This window comes from Muntiacus reevesi, chromosome 2 (assembly GCF_963930625.1).
Source record: "Muntiacus reevesi chromosome 2, mMunRee1.1, whole genome shotgun sequence".
Taxonomy (NCBI): Eukaryota; Metazoa; Chordata; class Mammalia; order Artiodactyla; family Cervidae; genus Muntiacus; species Muntiacus reevesi.
In genome coordinates, this window is record NC_089250.1 from 74,228,619 (window position 1) to 74,236,038 (window position 7,420).

General features: G+C 45.0%; 1 non-coding gene across 1 annotated transcript; it reads right to left on the bottom strand.

Annotated features, from left to right (window-relative positions):
* Positions 1 to 3,400: 3,400 nt before the first annotated feature.
* TRNAK-UUU (transfer RNA lysine (anticodon UUU)) lies at positions 3,401 to 3,473 on the bottom strand. The gene has a single exon. It is a non-coding gene; the product is annotated as a tRNA-Lys (tRNA).
* Positions 3,474 to 7,420: the final 3,947 nt, after the last annotated feature.

Consider the following 7,420-nt stretch of genomic DNA (forward strand, 5'->3'; position numbering starts at 1 on the left):
ACTCCAAGTGGCAAGTGTGAGGTTTTGCAAATTCAGAATCAAGCCAGTATCCTAACCTCATTCCTTGCCCCAGCCTCCTATCAGTCAGGAAAGGTAACAGGTAACCCTCAAACTGCAGTTAACACATCAAGATTTATTTTTGTTTCTCGTGCAGAATCGATTGCCAGTGGAAATGACCGTACAGGGCAATGTTCTTGGTGTTTCAGCCATCCGAGGGCTTCCATCAGGCAGTGTCAACCTCACCATACCTGTCTCCACTGCACAGGGCCGGGCTGTGAGATCTCCCCTCGTAAGGAAATTTTAAGTATTGTTGACTATGGCAGAGAAAATTTAGTTTTTCCTCCAAGTGTGAGGGGTGGATTGTAGATTAATGGAAAGCCTAAGGCAATGGCAACCCACTCCAGTATTCTTGCCTGGAGAATCCCATGGACACAGGAGCCTGGTGGGCTACAGTCCACGGGTTGCAAAGAGTCAGACATGACTGAGCGACTTCACTTTCACTATCTGTAAACACAGATTCATGAGTACTAGATGAGTCAGAGGACACGTCCCTGGGAAGCTGTATCATATTAGTAAAGACAGGATTTTCCTGGGGGCTGGGAAAGAGGGCTGGTCACCAACAAGGAGACTCTGTGCCCTGGTCCTTAAGATCCTTGGAAAAATGGGACCAGAAAGTGTGGGGTTGGGCTGGAGAAATGGATCCAGTCCATGGGGGAAGGAAGACAGACATGCTTTGGCAGACTTTGGGGGTTTTCCCCTGATATCTGTGCTTTCCTTCTTTTGTATTAGTAGCCCAGGTATTTTGTTTGGCACAAAACCACATGGGAGAAAAACTACATTTCCTATTTCGGCTTGCCAGTAGGTGTGGCCACATCAGTAAATTCTAGTTAGTGTGATGTAAGCCTAAGTACTGTGTTCAAATTCTGAGAAACATTTTAAGCAAAGAGAGTGCTCCCTCCCTGCACTGCTTCCTTTCTTCTTCCTGTGGCTGAAATTCAGACTCAGGTGTCCAATGTAAATCAAGCACCTAGAGTTATGAGTGAGAAGCCTTACACTGAGCATGGCAGAGCAATAAGACAGAGGGGGCCTGAGCCCTTGATATCTTGGGAGCCACTGTACTCACCCTCAACTGTCCACATTTATATAAGGCAGACATACATCTTTATCTTGTTTAAGGAACTGTTCATTTGGGGGGAAACTCTAGCTGAATGGAATATCAAATCTCATTATAATGGGTGCCATTGAGCTAGAAATCTCGGGGAAATTCAGAAGGTAACAGGCAGAGCCAGTGTGCACTCTGAATGGACGCACAATGCAAAACTCCACGGATGGAGGAGTGGATGGCTGACAGGCTGGTAGAGATGTCTGGGTTCCGAGAAAGGTGGACTCTCAAAGGACTGGCCAGGATAAGCTGGCTGTGGGAGCTGGGTATGGGTAGAGACTGCAGAGTGTGGGAGAGGAGAGCAGAGAGAGGGTAGTTCTCTTCCAAGGCTTGGGATGGGAAGGCAGCATCCTTCCAAGGGAGAAAGGGATAATCAAACCCCACCAGAGTGGGGTTCTACAAGGAAATCAGAGCAGGTGAGAACTCACCAATAGTTAAGATATTTTGAAAATTATATCTAAAAGAATCAGTTAACAGTCGGCTGGAACACTTACCTATTGAATGAAGTGAAGAAGGGATGATGGCATGAATGAGCAGCACTGAGATAAGAAAGAGAAGCAGTGTGGAATAGTGGCTGAGAATAGGGATTAGAATCCTAGAATCCATACCTCTATATCTCAGACCAATGCCTAAATGTAGTGTTCAACAAATATAGACTTGTAATATCACTGCTACAATACTACTACTGTTGCTGTTATAGTTGGGAGTAACTGAGTGTCCACAGGTGGATCTGATGGCAGATGAAGAGACTTCAGGGTCCACAAGCCACTGTCTCTTTCGAAACTCCCCTGGCAATTTTTCCTCCATATTCTCAGATGCAGTTCAAGGTTCCTTCAAATCCTGGGTTAATTTCTGTTCCTCTAGGACATCAGTAGTGATCACCCTGATCCCCAGCAATCCCCTGCTCTGACAGTATGTTATTACCTTGTCATCAGGCAGCTGTGATGTGCCATCCTGGATGGATTCTACCTTGTTTTCCCAGCATTTGATGGGCAAACAAGGCCCCTCAAAATACCTGAGCCCTGCTTGATTCTGCAGACTCATCTTGCAGCACCTCCTCCCACTTTGAAAATCCCGTCCATACTCTCACAATTTTTTTATGTCTAGTTATGACTCGATGGACATGAGTTTGAGTAAACTCCGGGAGTTGGTGATGGACAGGGAGGCCTGGCGTGCTGCGGATTCATGGGGTCGCAAAGAGTTGGACACGACTGAGCGACTGAACTGAACTGATCACATATTTTATTTAATAGATGTGTAGTAATCATTTATCTATTGTTATACATTCACTTTCTCCCTTGTTTTTCACTATAAGAGCACTGTTAATACCATTGAAACTATATTTTAAAAATGTTCATAATTAGTAGCATTCTTAGCGTGACAATCAGAAGAGGTGTGAAGAATTCTGCACTTCTGATATGGAACTTCTCACATACTCTTACATTTTAAAGTTGTCTAAATTTTGTATCATAGGCTTAACTACATATTTGAATATAAATAAATAAATTATATGCACTTCCCAGGTGGCACTAGTGGTAAAGAATCTGCCTACCAATGCAGAAGACATAAGAGACTCAGGGTTCGGTCCCTGGTCGGGAAGGTCCCCTGGAGGAGGGCAGGGCAACCCACTCCAGTGTTCTTGCCTGGAGAGTCCCATGGACAGAGGAGCCTGGCGGGCTACAGACCATAGGGTCGTGAAGAGTCAGACACGACTGAAGCTACTAAGCACGCACACAGGCAAATAAATTATACAGAATGTTAAACTATCAGTAAATCTCAAAATAGAGTAAATATTTATTTTATATATAAGTAAACAAAATTTGTATAAATGGATATAATTTTTGACATGTATATATTGGCATTTTAAAAGAAAATTATAGTGTAACTTTCAAAAGTAGTCCATCAAAGCTCAATTCCATTCTGGTTCAACATCCACCATCATGGGTTAAAAAAAAAATACATATACAAGCTTTGCTTTCTTAGGATTCTGCACTGTTCTTTTTTCTCCATCAACTTGTACACTCCTGGCAGAAATTTAGTCTTAATATATATTTTTATTCTTGAAATTCTTTTATTAATCATTTTATCACCTATCACTGCAATAAATATGTGCTTAAAAATTGAAATTAAAATGCTTTTCATTGACTACAAGTCTTTAAATTTTAAAATAAGCTATTTTAAATTCAATTATCATCATGGTGATTAGTAGAATACATTTGTTTATTTATTTATTTATGGTGCCTGGACAGGGACTTGAACCCAGGGCCCTCAGATTAAAAGTCTAATACTGTACCAGCTAAGCTACCCAGGCAGCAGAATATACTGATCAAAACAACTTAAACATGTTTGTGATAAAGACTGATCAATCCTTAAAAAAGTAAAATACTCTGGGATGCACTTCTCTTAATATGACAGGTGGGACTTTTTTCATTGAATATATTCATGAATGAATATTATTATTTTAAAAAGACAGGCGTCAGCATCAATGGCATTCACACCATTTGTTTTTCTCGGTATGAGCGCTGAGAACTGTTCAGGAAAACAAACAGATGGACTTGGAAGGGCTTCTGTTGTCTGCAGCGCAATCGTTTGGTCTCTTTTCAAGTTATATGCCAAAAATTACATTCTGAGTGTTGACAATCTCTGAACTGACATTGGTACTAGATTCTCCAATTTCTGTGACAATGAAGGACTGAAAACAGTCTGACTCGGTAAAAGGAGGTGGTTCTGTTATACAATAGGTGTGCCACCTGGTTATCAGATGTTACGTTCTGCACTGCAGGTGAGCATTTCTAAACGTGCCTTTGCTTAGAGCCCTCAAGGACATTTTTTGTTTTCCTTGCAGGAGCAGGGGACTGCATCTTTGGAAGATTCAGGATGGGTGATGCCTTTTCAGTGGGGTCTCTCATCTCCCACCCTCTCTACCCTTCTTCCGCCTTGGGCTAACTGCATGGACCAATCAATGGGCTCCCTTCTCCTATGGCTTCCGGTTGCGTTTATCCAATGGGGAGCCCGGCGTTGGTGGAAGCAAGGAGGAGAAGAGAGAAGGTTGGCTGGGTATTTATGCCCAGGGCTCATCGGCGGAGTGACTCAGGGCGCCTCTGCATTTTCGCCAGAAGGCCACAGCTCATTTGCACTTTACACAGCCTGTCTCCATGTTCTAGAAACCTCTCTTCCCTGACCCTACTCAAGATTCCACCAGCCCAAAGGGGAGGCACAATCCTTTGTAGCTTTCTTTATTCCACCAACACCTTTATTAATAGTTCCTCTATCAAACACTCCTCAAATAACCCAATTTGACTGCACCTTCTGTTTCCTGTTGGCATCCCTACTGATAAACTTATTTTTTATATAGTGGAAGAAGGACTTGTGTGAAGGAGGAAGTCGCAAATACAACACGAATTAAGGGGAGGGTCTGGAAACTGGCCCTCTTAGGACCGTCTGTGTCTATGAACCCTTGGAAAAATATTCATGACCCCCGCCCCCCCCCCCCCCAACCAGGGGCCTGGGCACTTCAATTTGATGATGGCCCATTTGGTACCTGACCATCCCTGTATGTCCCTTCCACTGCATAAGGGTAAGGACGCAGTTGGGTGCCAAAGAAGCATTAAAGAAAGCTGGGGTGCTTTCTCTTGAACATCAATGGATACAGGTGAACCCTATCCGGCTTTGATGTGTGTCCAACGCCTTCCAAGCTCTCCTGCTGCTCAGCCACACCCACCACTGACCTCACCTGCAAGAGAAGCAAATGTCCTCCTCTGAGCTGTGGTATGGGGCCGGGTCTGGTTTCACAAAGCTGGGACCTCATAATTGCCTGCTGGAGTCTGGCATCAATCACCCATGACAGGGAGCTTGCCTGGGTTTTCTGCCAGCCTCTCTGCAGCACTGATTTAAAAATTCTAGACAACTCATCTAGAGTTCTTTATTGCAGCGGTGGGTAACTGATCTACAATAACATGTAAAAAGATAGGGGTCCCCAGGCAACAACAGCAGCTGCCGTTTGTGTTGAAATTGGAGTTAAAATGTGTGCTGAATCCACCTGCTGGGGGTGGAGCAATGACCTTGCACCTTCCATCCTGAAATGGTCTAGAAGTCCCTGGGGCTGTTGCCTGCTGCCACTGAGACTTGAGGCTGCTGCTATTAAACAGATGGCTGTAGGTGTGTTTGCATTAACTGCCACTATGACTTTTTTCTTTTCCTTCATGAGGATATTTCAGATTCTACCATCCATATATTTGTCTAAGTGCTATGGCTCAGTTGATAATTTGAATTCTTGTTTAGCAAATATTCACTGTCTTCCCATCACCGCGTGAATGGGAAGTGCTTCCTTCACACCCTGTTTGATATGTGTTTGGCCCACTGCTTTGCTTTGACCAGCTGAACGTCAGTGAAAGTGACAAACCAGAGACTTTCAATGTGCTCCCGCAGCTTGTTTTGCTCTTGCTCTTGGGGATCAGCTATGAGAAGAACGTACCCAGATGGCTGCTTCATCTCAGCTCGTGGAGCACGCCCTGTAGAGCCTGGCCAAGATCAGCTGAGCCGAGGTGGCCCCATGGACCCGTGAATGTGGGCATAAGCGCTTCTTGTCAGCTGCTGAGTTGGGCAGGCAACTCCTGAGAAATGATTGTGTTTCCAGATTCTGCTCTGCTGACCCCAAGGGAACCAGTGTTCATGTCTCTGCTCAAAACCGGGCTTCATTCATTTTGACAGTTATTTATGAATGCACTTGTTTATTCTGCAAATGCGTTTTTATCACTCTCGATATTAATATTAAGCACTGCACTAGAGAGATTCATGTGTCTCTGTGTGTCTGAGTTGTCCCTCGATCTTTGGGAGAGAAATGAGGTTACGCAGGTGCACATCCGTAAAGTGCTTTGAAAAAAAGAAAGAAAGAAAGAAAGAAAGTGAAGTCGCTCAGTCATGTCTGACTCTTTGTGACTCCATGGACTGTAACCTACCAGGCTCCTCCGTCCATGGAATTTTCCAGGCAAGAGTACTGGAGTGGGTTGCCATTTCCTTCTCCAGGGGATTTTTCCGACCCAGGGATTGAACCTGGGTCTCCCGCATTTCAGGCAGTCACTTTACCATCTGAGCCACCAGGGAAGGCACATTATATAGCCTGCTGGTTTCCCGGCCCTTTTCTCCAGCTTTGCTTGGCTGCATGACCTTCTGAGGCCAGGCTGGGATGCGGTGAGTGGAATGGAATCCTGCTCCTGCCTGGACAGGCTTAGATGATCCCCCTGCATTAAAGCAGGGGCTTTGGGGGAGGAAGAGGGGCGGAAGGTAATGCTCACTGTCTCCCCTGCAGGGAACAGGTGTTCTCACCTCTTGCCTGGGTTACTTGACTCAGCCACTTTGTGCTTAATCTTGTTTGTTTTCAGGTAAAGAAACGAAGGCCCAGAGAAAGGCAATAACTCACCCAATCATTGGCAGAGGACAGGAGCAGTAAGTGTTAATTATTATTATGCAAAGTCTCCATGATTAGAGATGTGGAAAGACCACCTTAAAGATTGAACTCTTGAACATCTGTGCAGAAGGGAGTTGCCATAGCAGGCCTGGCTGCTCTCTTTTGAAATCCCTGCTTGCAAGGTTGGCCCTTGGCTGGTGTATGGGAACTTGGATGTGGGGAGGGTTTTCAACACTCTGATTGATAAGAGGGGCTCCCTGTGCCTAAACTGTTTATACAAAACAGTGTGGTTTATGCTGAACACCTGCTCTCCTTCTGGGAGTCTGGGGTGTGGGTGCATGCTAGGCAGAGGCTGCCCCAGGCCAGGTCCCCAATAAAAATCCTAGGCACTGAGCCTCTAATGAGCTTGCCTGGTGGGCAACATGCACACATGTTGTCACATCTTGTTGCTGGAGGAGTTAAGGGAGACTTGCGTGACTCCACTGAGAAAGACTCTTGGAACCTTGCTCCTGGTTTCCTTGGGATTTCATCGCATGTGCCTTTTCTCTTTGTTGGTTTACTTTGTACTGATTTCCTGTAATAAATCACAGCCCTTAGTATAGTTATACTCGGAGTCATATGAGTGTTTCCCCCTGCACCCCCCACCCCCGAATCAGCAAGACTGACAATGATCTTGGGGTCCCCTAATGCAACATCCCTTCCTTTTACTTGATTCTAAGCCTAGGCTGTGGACCCCTCACCCCAATTCTAACACCATCCTTGACTTTTAGGGTCATCTTACTCATCCATAGGACTCTGTTGAAATCTCACCTTGATCACGAGTTGTGAAAGGTTTTCACCCTTCTTGTGAC